This window comes from Equus przewalskii, chromosome 13 (genome assembly GCF_037783145.1).
Source record: "Equus przewalskii isolate Varuska chromosome 13, EquPr2, whole genome shotgun sequence".
NCBI lineage: Eukaryota > Metazoa > Chordata > Mammalia > Perissodactyla > Equidae > Equus > Equus przewalskii.
The window spans coordinates 59,503,360-59,524,008 of record NC_091843.1 but is presented as its reverse complement, the minus strand read 5'-3'; the positions used below and the strand labels follow the sequence as shown (position 1 = coordinate 59,524,008).

General features: G+C 37.0%; 1 protein-coding gene across 5 annotated transcripts in view; it reads left to right on the top strand.

The window, feature by feature from the left end:
• The window catches only part of CAMK4 (calcium/calmodulin dependent protein kinase IV), a 235,822-nt gene that overhangs the window by 57,772 nt on the left and 157,401 nt on the right, over positions 1-20,649 (top strand). The window lies entirely within an intron of this gene.

The following is a 20,649-nucleotide window of genomic DNA, read 5'->3' as shown; positions in this document are numbered from 1 at the left end:
ATGTAGTAGCTGAGAAGGCCGATGTGTGACATGTGGCATGTCAAGGATAATTTCTGCTTCTATTCTAATGAGACATCACTAACCAGGCATTTCCTTTCTAGCTACTTCTAAACCTGAAAGGTATTAAAAATAAGGAAATGGCATGTACAGCAGGAAAAAAATAAAATTAAGGAAACATGAGGATTCATTTAAAAGGAAAGATTATAGAAGCTAAATGCATACAACTTGAATTACATCAGTTTAAGAAAGAATGTAACCTACAAATAATGGAAAGCAGCAAAGAAAAAAATCTAAAAGAGGGAAAATTTATTTGATGATGTAGAGGTATATGACTAGAAGGAATGAAATGAAATTAAAGTATGGGAAATTTAGTCTTAAAGTATTTTAATATTTGCAATAATGATAACTTGGAAGAAATACTTTTTTATGTTTGTTTGCATTGAAACTGTAAATGCATGCTCATTTGCCAAGACGATGGAGGCACCTATTGCCCTATATGTGAGCTGACCCGCATTCACTAGTGAGGTTTGTGAAGGGTTTGACTGGGGAGAATTAAGAAGGCAAACCTTAAACTTGAAATTTATTGTATCACACTGTCTTCTGATTTAAGTAACCTATTTTGGATAGCTCGGTCTTTGTCAAGTGAGTATTCAGTTTTAGTCTTTTATATTTCTTCCTCTCTTCCTTTTCCTCTCCCAGTGGCATCTGGTTCTATGGGGGATGGGGCTTACATGATCTCTTGGCGGGAAAAACAGGAGTCACATAACTAGTCTACATCCTCTGGACCTGCCTGAGTCCTTGTTGTGCAGTGTCTAGTTTGGTTGGCTTTTGAGACAGGTGGCTGCCAATGTCTCTCTGGCCATAACTTGTAATATGGGTACCCTGCAAGCACTTACAGCTGATGCCCCTGCTTCCGGCTATTTGCCTTGGCTCGCCAAGTCCCTGCACACTATACTTATGTTGTCCCACCTCCAGCCCTATGAGCACCTGCTCATCTTCTCCCTGGGGCATATGGGAACTTCTGAATTCTCTGCATGCCCTAATAGAGAGCATGGGGGACTTGAAGCTCTAACTCAGCTCACCCATTGAGTCACTTTCTTCTGCTTATGCCTCTGCTGTATATTGTACCATGCTGAGGTGCTTCTTCAGACAGCATGCCCGGAAGTGTGCCACTAACCAGACTTTCCAGCGTTTAGAGCTCACCATCCCTACCTGGATGTTTGCATAATGCCCTGCCCCTCCCTAGAATGGGAAAGTAAAGGACCTACGCATTTGACCTTTCAGTCCTGCCTGTATCTCTCCTCTGCTCCCACAATCCACCAGGCCAAATCTGGCAGCCTTTCATTCTCTCCTCCAATCTTACAGTGGCTTCCTGTGCCATATCCTTGTCCTTTCCAGGGAAAAGTTTTCTCTCTCCCCTCCCATCATGTTATAATGTCAGAATATCTGCTGGAAAACGTGATTTGCTGGAAGGACACGTGAAAACACATATGGGCAATATTTTTAAAATGGTAACCTTGTTACAATAATAAAGAATGTTAGATGTAACTTCAGGTGTAAGGGGTTATGTAAGGTGCCTTCTTATTCAGGGCTCTTACTGTCCCATCACTGCCCTTCCTCTTTCCTGTCCATCTCCCACTTCACTGTCACTTCCCCTCATGCACTGAACAACCAAACACTCAAATCACATTTGCTTCCTCCCTCCAGTGGCTGCTGTCACCCTGGCCTCTGGATTCCTCAACTTCATTATCCCCAGTGACCTTGACTTCATTACAGAATGGCTCTGCACCCAAAACTGTTAACTTCTGCATCCCAATCTTGGAGCACAGCCTCTCCTTTCAGCTTTCTCACATAATTAGTGTTAAACTACTTTTTCTTCTTCAGCCTTTGGCTTCCCTACTCCTTTCTTGCCTATCAGCTTCACCTTGTCTCCTTCCTTTCTCATTCCTCTTAAATTCCATGAACCATACCCTCCATACTCTCTTGAAAGTATCTTCAATTCCCCATCAGCCTTCATTTCACCAGCCTGGCGAAAACACAATTTGGATCAATCTAGTTGTCCATTTTCTCCACGTGCAACCTAGAATTCTGAGTTCCAAGCATGGTGCCTGGCTATAGTAATTACCTAATATTTGCTGAATGAACATAAGTCTGTGGCATGCATATAGGGTAGTGTTTAAGATCATGGAATTTGGATGAGACACAGACACCACATTTTAAACTGTAGGACCTTGGGCATGTTAATAAACCTCTCTGCATTTCGATTTCTTCACCATTAAAATAAAGGTCACAATAGTATCTACCACATATAAGCATTTAAAGGCACAATTAAGATAAATCACTTGGCGAGGGGCTGGCACATGGTGCCCTTCAAAGCATGTCAGCCAGTGTGTAGTTGTTGAAGCAGAGTGGATCAGTCACCTAGATAGCACCATGGTTTATTTGAGCTCCTCTACCACATTGTTTCAGTAGTCCAGTACCATCATTGGACTGACCAGTGAGAGGAGATGGGAACCAGGAGCTGAAGTTAGATGGGCGTGATATAACGGCAAGCAGTGGTTGGGAGTCTCTTTCAGCCGTTAATTAAATGATCATAGTACTTCAATAGCAGTGTCTCTTGCTCAGTGCCTACTTTTTTTGTATATGAATTCTTATTGTTACCATATGAGTAAATTAATAGGAAAACAGAATCATCCTCATTTTTGACAAGATTGCATCTTAGATTTTGTTTGGGTCTATACTTTGTCCTTGTTTCATTTTCCCCCTGTCTTAATCACCATTCTCCCCTCTCTTGCTTAGTTCCCAAGTTTTCTTGCCAGGACACTGATCCTCTAAATATGCCATAAAAATTCATCTATGCTCTGTATTTGAGACTTCAGCAAAGATACAGAACAAAATGGACACCATCGTCCATATGTCATTGGAGTCTCCTTTCTGCTCATTTAATGAAACATCATCTCTCTCACCCCATTCTTCAATAGCATTTTTAGGTATCCTGGGAAGTCTTCTGTGAGTATCTCCCAATCCAAAAACCCTTAGAGGGCATGAGAGATGTCTCTTTTTCCCTGTGATCTGGTCCCGATCATCGTGTCTAGCCCATAGACAGCCTTAGTTGTGTGTGTGCATGTGTGTGTGTGTGTTGTTATTGAATGAACTTAAACGATGGGTAATTTGCCATGAAGGTCAAATATCCACAGAGCTGTGATAGAAATTTTTGTTCCAACGTATGTTTTCTAAATTTCTTTGTTTTAATTCTGCCAAGTTTACTAGCCAAATTCTTCACTGGGTCTTTGAAAAGTATTGTATGGAGCACTGTTGCTTTCTTCCTGCCATTCTCCCTCCTTTCCTTCCTTCAGTCTTTCATCTATATTATGCTATAGGGATCAAATGCTGATAATGGTAGTAAGAATTTTCATAAATAATTAAGTAATCACTTAATATATTCTGATTCCTACAAAAAATTGTGATTCCCGCTATAATAATGCAAGAGGTAGTTTTTATCTCCCCAATTTGTAGGTGAGAAAACTGAAGTGCAAAGAGGTTAAATGAGTTTTTCAAGTACATACAGCCGTTAAGGGGCAGGAGCCTAGATATGAATCTAGATTTGAAAAATATATTTTTGGACCATAATCTTGAGAAACTCAAGCTTGTATAAATTCACATAAAATGTACCCCTGATTTAACATATTCGTGTCATGCACTGTGCCAGTGATTGCAAATTAGAAATTAAGTAATGTTACACATTTGACTTTTTGTAATTAAGATAATTAATTACTTGGAAGTGTTGTAAATAAAATGATTCAAGTATTTCAACAAAGTTGCAAAATGTGCTGGTTTGAAGGAATTAAAATAAATTCCTCTAACGAGAAAGGTGGTTGTGGGGGGCAGCTGTCATGAGTATATCTACAAAGTCTATAAAAAACTTTTAAAGAAGGCATGGTTTTAAAAACATTTTGAGCCATTTCTTTGTATAATCCTTGTCTCTCTACACAGTGCTTATGAAATATTTGGCAAGACGAAAATTAATTTGCTAGGGCCATCTGCACCCACTCATTAGATTACGTACATCGGCTTTCCTTACTCCAACACACTCAGATATGACTTGGGGGACCATGGTTCCAACTTAATCTTCAGTCTCCATCTAAATTGACTTTCCAGGGAGATTCACAAGTACCGTGTCCATTTCTGTGCTTCCCTGAGTCGAGTCCTGGGAAAAGGCTGCCTCACTGTGACTCACCTTTCTATAAGCCAAGAAGCTTTCGTCATGATGGATATGTTATTGTGTAAATAAATTATGTGACTGTTATCTCTGCACTAGTCGTCACTCAAGATTTTCATTATGATCTCTAATTCATCATTTCATATTTCTTACCATCTCCTGCTGATGGCACATCCACAAACATTTTTCATAGAATATATATATGTGCACACATATATTTATATATAAATACATACATATATGTAAATACACACACAGATACAATGACAGCATTGTCCAGGAAAAGGCAGTCTTTATGGCTAACTATCATACTCATGTGCCATTTACATAGAGACTGGCTTATAAGATTTCAAAGAGTTCACCCAGAGGAGAGTGTAGAGACGACACCCATTTGCTAGGGAGGCAAAGACTTGCTGGATGGTTAAAGATTATCTTTATTTTTATCTAATTTTTAATTTAACAAATAGCGCTTGTATTCATTCTCATCATAAAGAAATTAAAAAGTCCATAGATAGATTTACCATAATCCCTTTTGGCCATTTTCCCCATTCCAGAGCCTTCCCCAGAGAAATCAGTGTTGCCTCTTTGGAATGTATCCTTCCAGCTTTTCTTTTTTTTTAATGTGTTTATATACATATATATGTACATAGGACATTTTAGCTTTGTCTTGTGTGTGTTTTTAATATAAAAGGTGTAAAAAGAGCATGTATCGTTCTGCAACTTTTTTGTTAGTCTGTTTGTCCTATAGACTCTGTACCAGTTCATACATATTTATGCCATTAATTTTAATAGCTCATAGTATCCAGTCAACTTAGAACAAAATCCAAAGTCCTTACCTGATGGAGTCTATGGAGTGTGGCCACCTCATCTCCATCCCCGCCTTGTTCACTCCTTTCCAGCCACACTGGTTATGCCTTAATGTTCTGGAACACACCAAACACAGTCCTAACTATGTCTCCTGCCTGAAAAGCTCCACTCCTAGATATTTTCTTGCCTCGTTTCCTTACTTCGTTCAACTGTCCACCCAAATATGGTCTCATCAGAAACTCCCTGCTGTTCCTCTCCATCTCCTGTATCCCTCACTCAGTCTCTCTCTTGCTCACTCTTTCTCTCGAACTCTAAATCTATGTCTATCACTCTATCTCCCCTCACTTTGCTTTATTTTTCTTCGTAACACTTATCACTACCTGGCATGTATTAGACTTATTTCATCATTGTCTGTCTTCCTCCACTAGAATGTAGAACTTTCTTTCAGAGCTTGTCCACTAATATATCCCCAGGACCGAGAAGAGTGGCGTGCACATAATTGGTGTTCAGTAAATATTTGTGAATGAATGAATGACTAGTATGGAAATTTATTTAGTTTCTTTAACTGTTCCCTTTTTGATGGACATCTAGGTTGTTTCCAAGGTTACACTATGACAGCACCACAGTGAACATTCTCGTGTATATCTCTATGCATACATGTAAGTATGTGCCTAGGATGGATTCTTGTAAGCAAAATCCTTGAGTCAACGTGTGTACACATTTAAAATTTTAATAGACAAGGAAAAATAGCCCTCCAAAAAAGTTAGACCAATTACACCCTCCAATATGGGAGAATCTGTTTCTTCATATCCTTGCCAACACTGCCTGTGAAGTAACTTTAATATTTGCCTATCTGTTGGCAAAACTGGAATTTTTTACTAAAGAAGAAAAAGAAAGTGTGACTGAGTAGGCAACTATCAATTTCTGCCTTAAAATTTATTCCTTTCCTTTTAAATGTTATATCACACTTTTACTTTTTTCTTGATTTCTAAGCCAATTTGATGAAAAAGTCCAGTACATTGTTGAATAATGGAAGAGATAAGGGTATCCTTTCCTTATTCCTGGCTGTAGATTTCACCAGTAAGTCTGATGATTGCTCTTGTTTTCTTGCAGCTTCCATGTTGAGTCAAGAATGTTTCTTAGATTGTATATAACCTCAGTTTGCTATGAGTTTTGTTTTTGCTTTAATCAGAAATGGGCATTGGACTTTATTGTTTGATGTCCTCCTGTGGATTTTTGTCCCTCTTTTTGTCCATTATTATAGTGAATTGTATTGATGTATATTTTTCAGTATTGAAACATCATTGCATTCCTGGAATAAATGATCTACTTGATCGTGATGAAATTGATTTGTTACTATTTTTATTTAGAATTTTTATTAGGTGGTTGTAAGTAAGATTGACTTTTTGTTTTCACATCTCCTGTCTGGCTTTGGTATAGGAGCTATTTTAGTATTATAGAAAGATTACAATAGCTTTTTCATTTTTTCCGTACCACGGAATAGTTGCTATAATCTGAGAATTATCTCCTCTTTGAAGGGGTGTAGAAATTCACTCATTAAACCATTTTGACAGCTAACTTTTGGGAGATAGATGTTTTTCATCTCTTCTGTTGTTCTTGAATTTTTAATGTTTCTGATTTATTTTGTGCCACGTTTGATAATGTTTTCTGAAAGAGGTTATTTGCCTAGACTCTCAAATTTCTTGTGTGAAGATTCTTATAGTGTTCTTCTACCATTTTTAATAAATCTCTTAACTATCTTTAATGTCTCCTTCTTTATCCTTATTTGTTTCTTCTCCCCCCTCCCTTTTTTTAGAAAAGAAAATAGACTTGCTAAACCATCTGGATGTCAAGTAAATAGTGCTATTTTTAATTGTTGGCAACTAATTTGACTTAAAAAAAATAATTGGCCAAGCAAAACACTGGCACTGGCCAGAATTAAACTGATAATGACTGAAAATGATAGTCCCTCTTTCTATCCTTCTAGTGCAGTACCTTCATTTTTAACAAACATTTAAATGCATTTTTCACTTTCAATGACGAGAGTTATTCAGTAGCTATGTTCACTCCAGAACAATCTGGAGGGAATCTGAGGGCACTTTAATTTTCTTCTTCCTTCCTTTCTTTAATACTTCTCGTGTGATTTAAATTGCAAGTTTTTGCTGCAATTTTTAAAAATTACAATTTACACTTATTTGCACTAAACCATGCATTTTACTGTTTTGATTGCTCACCACTACTTCTGTGTTGAGTTTTCCTCTGACATTTAATTTTCATTTTACTTTAGTACCTTCTGTAGTAATTTTTTCAGATCGTGTCTGAGAGTGATAAACTTTGAGTTTTGCATACCTGAAAAATGTCTTAATTTTGCTTTTGCATGGGACTTATAGCTTAGGACTATAGAATTTTAAGTTCAAAGTAGTATATCTTATAACTTTAAATATATAGTTCCATTCTCCTCTTGTATCAAATATTATTGAGAATTCTGTTTAAACTTAATATTAGTTTTGTTTCTTTCAATGGTTATGCTGAAAACTGTGATCTGGGCCTGCTTATCCTCCCCTGTACTCTCTCATCTCTTTAATCGTGAGTGCTAGTGTCTGTATTTAGATTTGAGAAACTTTTTGTTATAATTTATTTAAGCATTTCCTCCAGTCTGCTGTATCTATTCTTTGTTTCAGGAACTACTATATAAACATTTAAAGATTTATATCTATCTTCTAGGTCTCTTTTTCTTTCAAGCTCTCATTTTCTTTTCCTTTTTTTGATGTATTCTGGTATACTTTCTTTGCTCAATTTTTCAGCTCATTTTCTCACTCTTTTTTTTATTGAGGTATAATTTATATTCTTTCAAATGCATAGACTGCAGGTGCTTAACACTAATCAAAATACAGAGCAGTTTCGTGATTCCAGAAAGTCCTCTCAGGCTCCTTCCAGAAAATTCCTACCCTCTACCAGAGACACTCACTATTTTGGTAGCTTTATTACCATAAAATATTTTTGTCCGTTTTTAAAGTTTATGTAAATGAAATTATATCGCATATACTCTTTTGTGTCTGGTTTCTTTCACTCAATAGGTCTGTGAGATTTTTTTTCATGATGATGTCTGTCTCAATGATTTGTTCCTTTCTGAGAAGTATGTCATTATATGAATATTTTGCAATTTGTTTATCCAGACTCTTGTTTATGGACATTTGGACTATTATGAAAAAACCTGCTATGAACATTCTTGTACAAGTATTTTGTAGACATGTGCACTCACTTTTCTTAGAATTAATTCACTCTTTATTTACACCTTTTTGTTTCTTATCCTGTCCAGTTTTTAATTTCAAATAAATGATTTTTTTCATTTCTGACACCTCTTGTTCATTTGTGTGTGTGTGGTATAGTGTACTTCTAAATCACATGGAGGGTGATGTGCTCTACTAAATATGTTACTTCTTTCTGTTTTATTTTCTCTTCTGTGTATGAATTACTTCTTCCCTGTGTTCTATTTAGGCCTCTCTTTCGTATGGTAATTCCATGTTGTGTTTTCACCTTTGTCTGTGAGTAGTGGACATGTTTACAGCAGCTTGTGCTTCCCCACCAGTGGTTGTGAGAAAGTGGCGGGAGATGCTTGGCGAGGAAGTGTCCCCATTTCTGGGCTCTCGGGAGCCAGCTCTGCAGACTCAGACTGGCCACACCTGCTCAAGTCACCCTGGCATCAGGCACACCCGGTTCCTCCTTCTGGGCACAAGTGAAGCTTGGGGGTTATAGAGAGGCATGTTTGGCATGTGATTGGTAATGCAACCAACCACCCTTCATCCCCTGGGACAGCTGTACTCCTTTAATAGGCAATGTAACCCTCTCCCACCCACCCCCAGCTTATAGCTCTCTTGGAGCTGCCCTCCATCTTTTTTCTTAGTAGTCTGAATTCTTTCTTTTAAGTCTTTCTTGTTCACTTAGGTCATGGCTTGTCTTCCACCAGCTTTGCGAATTTTTCAATTTGAAACGTGTTTATGTTATTTGTGTAGATTCAGAGCGCGATGGGGGGCTTCACTCAGTTCTTGTTTTGCCATCTTGACCCCACCCCTTCCTCAATGAATTAGATAATAGTGATAACTTCTCTGTCACAAACATAGTTAAACAATAGAGATGTTAAGACCGAAGAATCCTTACTGAATTTTTAAAAATATGATTCTTGGTCATCCTTCTCTTATTTACTTGTGTTCCTTTCAGATCACAAGAGTTTGGCCCCTTTTAACCTTCAAAAGCTGTAAACAATTTGATCTTAAAATGAGGCATGTATATTTCTATTGCTTTGCCATAGACAATATTTTGCTAGATTGAAATTAGCTGTTTTAAATGAAAAATCTCCACTTGACTGAATTGCCATTTCCGGGGAGATGTGTTCACATAGCCCAGAATACACTATTGGAAAGTTAGTGCCTATCTATTTAATTTTCATTAAGATTTTAACACATGGGTGATAAATTTTGAGAAACTAAATTTACAGATGCAACACATGAAGCTCCATGAGTAATGAGGTGTTTGAATCCTGGAGATATCATTTGTTGTTTGGGAGGCCACTGGCTTTCAACCACTTAGACTGGAATCTGGTAGAAGCTGGAATCAGTCCTTGGCTTGTTCTTGCAGCAACTGGCTGAACGATATCCATTCAATTAAACGGTGGCATGTAGGTGTGCTTTGTCTGAAAGCATTAGGAGCACAATACGTCACAGAGGCTCCCTGCAACCGATTTTCTGGGGTTAAAGGTAATGTTTCACTCAGCCAGTTGCTTGTTGCAATTTCAACAAACTTGAAACTATTTTACTTTTATTTTCCTGTTTACCTCCCTCTCAAAATTTCCCATGATAAAATTTACTAGTCATGAAGCTCAGTCACATTTTTCTCCTCTAAGTTTATATTACATTACTTTTTGTGTCTCTCAACTCCAGCTTCTACGCCGCATGTACCATTTTATACAGTTTATAATGTCGCTACTTTTCTCTCTGCTTAGAGCACCAATGAGTATTAACTGCTTCTTAGTGGTGAGAATTTAGAATGTGTTATAAAGATAAGTTTGTGTAAAGGTATAAAACCTGTGAACCTGGAAAACTTTTAAATTCAGTACCGCCCGAGGTAATGTTTGATCATTATGGGTAACAATGACGTAACAGTTTAGGACATGGTATAACTCGGAGAAAGAGGAAAAGTCAATATGTGGTGAAACTCTTAGAACTTAGGGAATCAGCTTATTCCATTAAGATTCAGCAGCTGTAATAATGTTTTTAGGTCATTGCTCTTTACGCTTTATTTCTCCCACTGAGATGATAATGTCCATGAGGGCAGGCCTTTTGCTTTTGGTTCCCTCCCATATAAATAATTACAGCGCCTTACTTCAATAAAGATAATGCCGGGGAGCTTAGGAGTCACCTGCATACCCCTGGACACTTAGGAGAGCCTACCTTTGTGTGGGGAAAGGATATCCACTCAAACCCGTGTAATCACTGCATTTCACAGATTTATGCAATAATGAATTTCAATATGAAATTTGGAGAATTGGGCTTGTTTGTTTGTTTTTTTACAGTGAAGTTTAAGTGGTTCAGAATAATTTGGGAAAGACCATTCACAATTACTAAAACCTTTAACTTAACAGAAAGTTTAAAAGAAATGTGCTTTTGTAACATTCAAATATATATATAATTTATATATTGAATTACATTTTGATATTATAAACAGAGATTCTGTTAGGTGTATGTAATTGAATAGTTAAGAAAACTAAATCTACAAATATTTATTGAGTAAATGCTATGCACTTATAATTGTTTATTTTCTTAGCAGGGCTTACCAGGCATCTTAACTGGGTCTCTGTTTCTTGCAAACAATCACTCCGTTCTTTCCTTTCCAAAGAAATGAGAAGGAAGGAAAAAAAAGGGATGGTTTCAAAGTGATTACAGGAAATTAAATATATATATACATATATATATATAATATCAGATTTCCTTTGATAGGAAAGAAATGACCTTAGAGAGTTGTAGAAGGTTTTATAAAGTGCCTTAAGACACTAACTCATTGGCAGTAGGGTACCTCAATACAGCCTCTGGGAACAACCTTCAGCGAATATTCTAGTATTCTAGTGAATGGTGCCTCCTGGGGCACAGCCTTAGTATGAATGGCACCCCTTGGTGTTTTGAGACACAGGAGTTTGCTCAGAGAGAACTTGTGTCATTTACCTGAAATGAGTCCAGTTTGCACCCTAAATTCCCTTTGTCTGAAACAAATTTAATTCTAGGCTTGAATTGACTATGTATACTGACCTGAGAAGTCAGAATAGAATAATGGATACTACTGAAAAAAAGGAGGGAGACCGGGCCAGGGTTCAGAGGGACTTGGGTTCCTGGCCCAGTGACTGCGGTTCAGTATGACACACACCCTGACTGAGCCACTTGGAAGCCTGAGCTCCATCACCATAGCAACGCTGGGACCACTTCTGCAGATCTTAGCTGTCTCTGCCAATCAGCTCCGGCCCTGAGCCATCAAATCCATTTATGATAAAGCCAGATGCTCCATGCTGAAGGATGCACAAACCAAGCACAGATGAGCCAGAGGGAGAGAGGAAGTAAAATTTTCTCTGAAAGTGGTTTTTTTCCTTCATGTGATAGAAATAATTAATGGTTATAGAATACAACTATTCTACTTTGTGTCAAAGGACAGTTAACTCAGCAAATCCTGGTTTCTTTTGCCAATTAATTGCTTATGTCTAAGAGCTCCTGAAGACTTTATTTTTTATACCGCAAAATTTTTGTTTGCAGTGCACATGCAAACGTGCAACTGTGTGTATTGTGTGTTTGTGTGTCTGTGTTCCCCAATGGATTTCGAGTGCCCTGAGAGTGAGCATTATGTGGTATTTATCTTTGTGTCCTTTGTACCTACCGCTGTGTCTGGCACTCAAGAACTCCACAAATGCTCTTTGATTTGTTGAATGTAATTAGGAGTGGCTAAGTTTAATGAGTGATAGAGCCACTCCTGACTGAATTTAAATGGCGAGTGGACTGGAGGTAGTCATTCAGAAGAAGGGAGTGTTACAGAGCAAGTGTTCAGAGAAGTATCGAGGTCAGATAGTATTGAAACAGAATTGTCAATTGTAGGTGTGCAGCTTGTAAGCAAAAACATTAGAAGGCAATTTTCATAAAGAGCACAAGAATGTCTCTCAAATATATGTTTTTGTATATCTGATTGTGGTTTACTGATAGAATAAGAACATTCCCCAGACATCACAGTAATGGGGCCCATTTTGAAACAGAACAAGCTTTTAAGTGATTCTTCTGATAGTTTATCAGGTAAAAGTGATAACCTGCTAGTTTTAACAATCAGCTCCAGCACATGACAGGCTTGATATGAAGAAGAATTCTGAAGTCACTGGACGAGCATTATTGTGCCTTAAAAAGCAGAAAAAGAATTCAATAGTTCAAATTCTTTTACTGTTTTTTAAGACCAAAATAAGTCTGTCAGTTACATAACCTAGTTATTAACCAGGTTTTAAGACACTTACCAAAGCTCTTGTCTTTAATACTCATGCTTCTTTCCCTCTCTCATACCTCCTTATTATAATTAAAATGTATGCAGATGATCAAGACCTTGGCAAAGAAAATGAACACTCCAAAATTCTAAATACAGTTATTTCTACAGGAAAGCCAACTGTTCTGTTAAAAATCTAGGCTGATGACCTAGATCCCCAAACTGCAAGGTTTGCTGAGACGCGTGCAGCCGGGTAAATCTCTGAGATGTGGGGTATTTAAGCAGATGGCAACTGTGACACAGTGAGCTCTACATGCAAATTGGCAGAGACCAAAACCAGAAAGGAAGCAGGCTAGAGAGGAAACATTATCTCACTGTGGACCTCTGAGAATTTTAATTAAAACACAGAACAAAATTCAGAGTGCTTGAATATACTTCTTCAGAATATTAATTGAATATCAGTATTGGCTGTGTTGTTGCTGTGATACCAATAGCTGGGAAGGCTGAGGATCTTTTGGAACCTTCTTTAGACTTTACTAAGTGTCTGGATGTGTGATTTGGTCCTGCCATTTATGTACACTCATAAGATCTGGAAGGAGGAAATAAAGTGGAGGCAGTGTTTCTGCTGTGTTGTTGATGTTGGCAAATAAAGTTGTAGAGAAGTTTTGTTTATTTTTTTTTTTCCATAACAGCATCTATGGCCAAGGTGCTAGTTTGGTAGATGTCAAGAGACAATTAAGGCAGGGCCATCAGTGGCCTCCAGACCCATGGATCTGGAATCCAAAAATTCGTGATGGTGACATGGGGGACAGTTCTGTGTTCATTTCTGGGACTTGCTCCTTGTGGCCTAGCCTAAAGCCTGCTACTCCAGTCCTACCAATGATTTTGCAAACTCCTAGTTTCCTGTATTAGCTTTTTAGATTAAAAGAGGTAGAATAATTTTTCTTTCCTGCAACCCAAACCTAACTGATACAGTACGTATAATAAAATATAGCTATTTCCTGCTGCACCTCCCTCTCCCAAATCTGTGGTTAAGTCTTTGGTAAGCCCCGTTTCTGTGCTGAATTGAAAAGCACACATCTTTGCCTCATTCATCTTTCTGTAGAAGGAAGAGGTGAATAACATTTCAGGAGAAAGAGATTAAACTTATTCATTAAATAACTCAGAGAGACCATTTTGGAACATGAGAAGATTATCAAGAGAGAAGAATAAAACACTTCATCTGAGTAGTCAAGTTCATAAGGGCTTAAAGTCATGTTTACAGCTTACGTGCATCAAGATAGAAGATGAAAGAGTGGCTGCTTCTCACAAAGAGCAGCCATTCTTGATCTTAAATCGACAAGAAATTTCCTGGAATTAAGGCAATGAAGTCCCTATTTACTGCATTTTTTTCTCCGTTGCATATTTTCTCTGAAGAGAGAATCAAGGAAAAAGGCAAACACAAAACTGTTTGGCTCGTGCTACTGGCTGACTCTGACAGAAAGATGCACAATCAAGTTCAAGTTAATTTTTTCATCTGACATTTAAAATAAAAGTGTATGCTTAATTTCCTAATGCTATTTTACTTTTGAAAATTCAAGGCTAATGTAGAAATTGAAAAAAGTTCCAACTAGAAAATAAAGACTGATAGTCCCGTTATCCGCTGGTTAATATTTACGTATGTTTGCTTTTGGTCCATTTTCGTAGGTATACAGTGCTTAAAAAATATCGGTAATGTAACAGTATATTTCTCATTTTAGAAGTAGAACTTTATGAATGATTAAGTTGAATCGCATTTTTCTGTGACCCCTAATTTTGACTCTCTTACCTCTACCTGGCCCAAATTAGCTTCTATAATTAGTTTTGTGTGTTTCCTTTCAGTTCATTTTTAATATTTTGACCTGCATGTTTATGTACCTGCAAAGATATAGGTTTTAATTTTATGTGAGTTCTTTTTGTATGAATAGGATCATACTGTATGTATTTTTTTGCCACGTGCTTTTTTTTCCTTCAACAATATGCTTTTGATATCTATTCTTGTATTTGCAGATAGATCTCATCTTTGCATATATTTAACTCATCAGTATTTTTGTATCACTAAGATAGAAAACTCACGTTGCCAGTTAAACTAACACTCTTATTGAAAGAGCTCTTTTAGACTTATTTAGTTGCAGATTTTTATCAGTTATTATGTTATGTATATTGAAAGGAAAATGTAGAAAAATTAACTAGTTAAGACATTCCTAAAACCTCTTCACATTCAGAGTTAAATTCTTGAATCACTGCTTGACTCAGTTACTGGTACTTGTGGTCTTCTAAATGGTATCATCCTCTGTGCCATCAAAAGTAGTGATGAAAGAGCACCTTAAAAAATTCTCTCCTATTATCTCCCATATTTTCTTCCAAGCTGCTGATACCCGTAGTAACAGTTTTGATACTGGCACCTTCTTTATCTGTCCAAAAGGTGAATGGAAGGTTTTCAGATAACAATCAGGATTCATATTCATTCTTCAAATAATCCTTAAATGGTTTGTTGAGTGCAATGTAATAGGATTATAGTTGTCCAGCTGTGCCATCAGGAATAACAATAAATTTTTTGCATGCTTAATCAATTGGAACAGAAGCATGCCCAATGCCTAAACAGCAGAAATTTTATGATGCAATTGATTGTAAGAAGCAACCCCATTTCATATAGTGAAATGTGGAAAAAAGTACATCTTGGAATTGGTGAAATACAGTAGATCATTCTTTTTAACTGCTATGTAGTATTCCATTAAAAATATATAACATACTTTAACGATCTGTTCTATACTCCTGAGCATTTAGGTTGTTTCCTTTTTTTGCTATTCTATTTCACTTGAAAAATCTTTTTATTTCTGCGAATTGTCTCATAATGTTTAAAATAGGTAATTTGTGAGGCTTTCATAAGGTATGTACAATATTTCAAATATGGTTAAACTTTAGTATCTAATTAAATAACTAAATTAATAACAAGGTAGCTGTTAAGTGAAAATTGTGGTCTCCCCTCTTTAAACCTGGTTATTATCACCATCAGTTATTTGAATGATGCACTTTATATCTCACTTATAACTCTGTAAGCCAGAAGATTTTCAATATTTACATCAGTAGAAGATGATTGTGGGCAACAAACATTTCACATTTGGCTTTAATGTATTTTTTTAACTTATATATAAGTGTGGATTTGTCAAATAAACATTAATAAGTATATTCATTCAAAAGACTTTTATTGGTAGTCTGATTTTGCAAGGCACTGTATTGGGTAACATGAGAAATATAAAGGTGAACTAACAAGAAACTAAAAAGTTGGCTGGTCTCCCCATCATGGCCCTTGCTCAGAATCTTGCCTTGTTTTTCACTTGTCACTTCAGATTTGGGTTCTCCCAACCTTGAGGGCCTGCATGTGCAGACTCTGGCCCAGCTATGGACAGAAGCTCTCTCTAGATCTGGGCAGATCCCCAGCCTCAGAGAGCTCCTTCTTCTCTGCCTCCCACCCCCATTCCAGGCTGAGGACACATTTTAGAGCTGCAAGTTCTTCTCTCCTGGAGCATTGCTGGAGGAGAACTGTTTAGGTTTAAAGGCTCCTAACAGGCAGACAGGTCCCAAGGAAGGGAAAGACATTGAGGACATTACTGCCTCTTCTTCTTGATGTAAGTTTTGCTAATTTGGATAACAAATATGCTAGTGATCCCTATGGGAAATAAACAAGAGTGTCATTAGATTTTTGTTGCTTGTCGAATTGACATTTTTCTTTTTCTTTTGTTCTTGATTTCTTTACTTTTTTTTAAGCCATGAAAAAGATATCTTTCTTGTATGCCCCCTACTTCAAAAAAAAAAAAAAACTCACCACGACGCATTCACTTTCTCACAAAATTGTTTATAGAACTTAACCGTATATTACTAGAGTCTATAATTATGTCTTGTGTTACGCAGCCTGGAAATATTGGATGATTTATAATTGTTTAACATTTCATGCATGGTACATATGGAATATCTGTCACTAAAGTAAGAGCTATATCACATACTGTTCTTTTGGCTAGAGTGTAAAAATAAAATCCTACTCCAAGGAGTTGAAACAAACGAAAATTGTCTTAAAATGATGGTTGTACACCAGAAGGAAAACAAATACTATACTTTGCAGAATATGCAGAAAGAAATATACTAATGAACAGCTCATATGCAATTTCGAAAATGAAATACATGCACACACGCATCTGAGATATCCGTGTAGCTCTGTGCATTATAATGAATCCCACTAAATTTATACTTTTCATAGTCTCTGATGTGTTTACACAATACACAGGTTGCCAGTGTGATTTTCCTGAAAACCAGAATGCCCTGGTACTCTACTAACTTAATTGTTCAATAACAAAATGTGTCATGTGCTGTTAGCAAGATGACACTCATCAGCTTTTCTAAAATATCGTCTATAAACATACTTAAAAGTGCTGCCAAAATTGAGGTCCCCGTGCATGCTGATGTCACCTACTGTGCTGTAAGCTTAGCTTCAACTGATGCAGTTTTTTGGTTTCTTTGTTGTTGTTTTTTGAGCAAGATTAGCCCTGAGCTAACTGCTGCCAATCCTCTTCTTTTTGCTGAAGACTGGCCCTGCGCTAACATCCGTGCCCATCTTCCTCTACTTTATATGTGGGATGCCTACCACAGCATGGCTTGCCAAGCAGTGCCATGTCCGCATCCGGGGTCTGAACCGGCGAACCCTGGGCCACCGAAGCAGAATGTGCGCACTTAACCGCTATGCCACCAGGCCAGCCCCGATGCAGTTTTTTAATGCACTCAAAATTCATGCTTTTTCATGTAGATAATTCCTCATATCTTTTCTCTTTTTTTTCATGACTTCTCTCTCTGTCGTGCTCCTAGAAGAAAGTAGCATGTTCATCTATTTTTATGGCAGTTCCATTAGTGGTGGGTTGTTTATGTTTCTTGTCTAGGCAATAATGGTCAAATGACAAAAGTGGTGTTTTTAATCAATGGTAAATCCCTGCTCTATCATTGTGTGGGTGCCCCTGTGATGGCAGGGCAGTCTTTGGGGAATTACCATTGGTATTTACGTGTGGTCATCCATTTTTCTGATAAAGTAACCCACAATAAGAGCTTCAACAGTCTGTTGGGGAGGAAAATTCATCACTCTCAGATTCACTATTAGCAGCACTTCTATGATGCGGCCATCGACCTAGTTTGGGAATAAATGGAATATGTGACCAAAATACAAAGTATATCTTATCAAGCTGGGGACACACTCCTGTAAGAAAAAATAGAGGTCTGCAAAATGCAATGAAATCCACATTTCAACAATGATAGTGACTTCTAAGAGTTAGAGGGTTCCAGGTTCTATTCATAGTGGCATATAGCATCTCATTTAATCATCATAACAGCTCTGTTGAGGTAATTCTTAGCATTTTGTCTTCATAAAGTTGAAGAAACGGAACTCCAGAGAGAGTAAAACCTTTGTCCAGTGTCACATAGCTGTGCCATTTGGCATCTCAAGATACCATATAGAGAATTTTTACTTGGTAATGTATAGTTGACTAAATTTTGCTAATGTGTCCATATTACAGGAATACGAAATATAAAATTAAATTAACGTAATAATTATGAACATTTATGTAGTACATTTATAAGTTATATAGCAGATTTTACAGACTTTATTCCATTTAACAACCTTTTGAAGCCCCCGTTACAGATGATGCTCAGAATGTTCAAGAAGTTTGCCCCAAATCACACTTCTGTTAAATTTCAAAGCCAGGACTCAAACCCAGTTCCTTAGGGCTCAAATTACATGCTATTTGCTATCTATCTAACAGTGACATAAAAGTTCATTTTATGAAAACTTTGCTGCTCTAAAGCTTTCATTGAATCACTAATATTATAAGTTTCCTTTTTTAGCCGCATTTCCAATGATCAGGTGTCTAAATAGGGGACACTACACTTTAATCCAGTCCTATTAGAAGCTTGTGAATTGATGCACATTAGAAAGAAAACCAGAGAACTGCTACTAAAATTCATTTTTTATTAGTTTTTAGTGTTTTTAGACAAGTTCGTCCCTTTCTGATGCTTGTCATTCTCTCTCTCTCTTCCCTCAGCAAAAGCATTTAGCCTTATGTGTGTTCCTGAGACTTTTTGGAAGTCACAGTTAGTCAAATTCCATGACCTCTTTGGCCTCTTTGTTAAAAGATTGCTAATCGGTGGGGATACTAGTATCTTTTGATAAGAATGGCCCTACTGAACCTTCTTTGACTTTTAAAGTTTTCTTTGTGTCAGGTTCCTAGAGGTCCCTACAGACAGAAGACCACTGCACTTTCTTTCTCTCCTTCCAGAAGTGTGAACAGGCCACTAATAAAAATCCTGAATACTGCTCAGAGTAGACAGACCATGCTAAGAGAGCAGGAGGGAAAAATCAAGCCAGATGAGACAAGATAGGAATAAAGTCCCAAAGAAAGTTGGTGTGGAATCAAGTGATTGTAGTATGAATATAGTTGGGGTTTAGGAGAGAGCAACAAAAAAGCTTTGCTTAATACTTAAATAGAAAATGCAACTTTCATATTATAGTTGATATGAAATCTTGAATCATTTGGATTTCATTTATTCTGTTTTGAATTTTAATATTATCAATGATGATGGAAAGAACTGTTAGGTATTAATAAAAATTGTTTTTCAAACCTGTATAACATTTATGGTGACAGTCATACTGTTTTGACTTTTTCCTCAAAATGTCAAAGTATATTTGCGTTCTGTTGTATATTTTAATACTTTAAAAAGTGATGGAAGGAATGATTAGGTGCTTATTTTTCAAGTATCTATAGCGTTTACTAGTCTGACTGATAGAGATGATGTAATATTCAAAAAGCAGCCATCTCATATGAAAAGCAAATCAAAATTAACCTTTTTATTGCAAAAATCCCACAGTTTTAGAAAAATGGAAAATTGCCAGCCCTCCTGGCGCCTCCTGCTTGCCTTTTCCTGATCATATCCCCTTCCTTTCTATGGTAATCAGCTTCCTTACTTTTCTTTATAATTTTACCACTAAGTATGCATTCCTAAATAATACAGTTTAGTTTTTCCTGTTTTGAATTTTGTCTTAATGAAATTGTGCAGTGAACACCATATTGGTCTGTTTCTTTTCTCAAATTAAGTTTTTCAGGTTATTCATGTTTGAAGTATGGCTGTAGCTATTCATTTTCATTGCTGTATAGTATTCTATTTAAAAATATACCGCAGTATATCTTTCTGTTCTACAGTAAAGTTTAACATGGAAAGTTGGATTGTTTCCAGTTTTTGGCTATTACAAATAATGATGCCCTGAACATCTTGTTTCGTAACCCAGTAAACATGTGCCAGAGTTTTTCTGGGGTGGATAATCAGAAGTGGATCGATGCTCATAGGGGGTGCATATTTTAACTTTATTAGATAATGTGAAGTTTTTTCTGAAGAAAATATATCTACTGACACTCCCACCAATAGTGTGAGAGTCTTCATTACTTCACGTCTTTGCAAAAACACACTATTTTTAGGCTTTCCCTAAATTAATGTACATTTTTATCTTTGTTAATGATTTCGAGCACTGTATCATGTGTTTGTTGCCTATTTAGAGTTCCTCCTTTATGAAGTCTCTATTTAGACCTTTTGCTCAGTTTTCCATTATGTTGTGTATCTTTTTTTGTGTTGATTTGTGAAAATACTTTATATATTTTGGTTACAGGCTCTCTTGGTCTTCCTTTCTCGTAGAGCAGAGCATGGAGTGGAGGGTTTATCTGCTACTACTTTATTAGGGAGCGCAATCCCAAAGAAAAGGAGCGAGTAACAAGGAGAGTAAGGCAGAAAGGAAGGGAGAACTGGTGAAAGGATGCATTGTGAGCAGTCTGGCTCTACATGCAACTGATTGCTCAGTCTCAGAGGGTTGTCCCACAAGAGCAATAAATGCCTCTCAAGACCTTCCATTGCAGGAGAGAAAGGGGAAAATATTTATCAGCTAGTTCTTGCCTTCTGTTAGTCAAAGTTCCACCCACAAGGTGTTAACTACCCCATACTGCTGGGTTGCACATACGTGGGGGTGATAACTCGGATCTGCTAGTCCAGTGTCAACAGGGAAACTCATGGTGGGAGAAGGG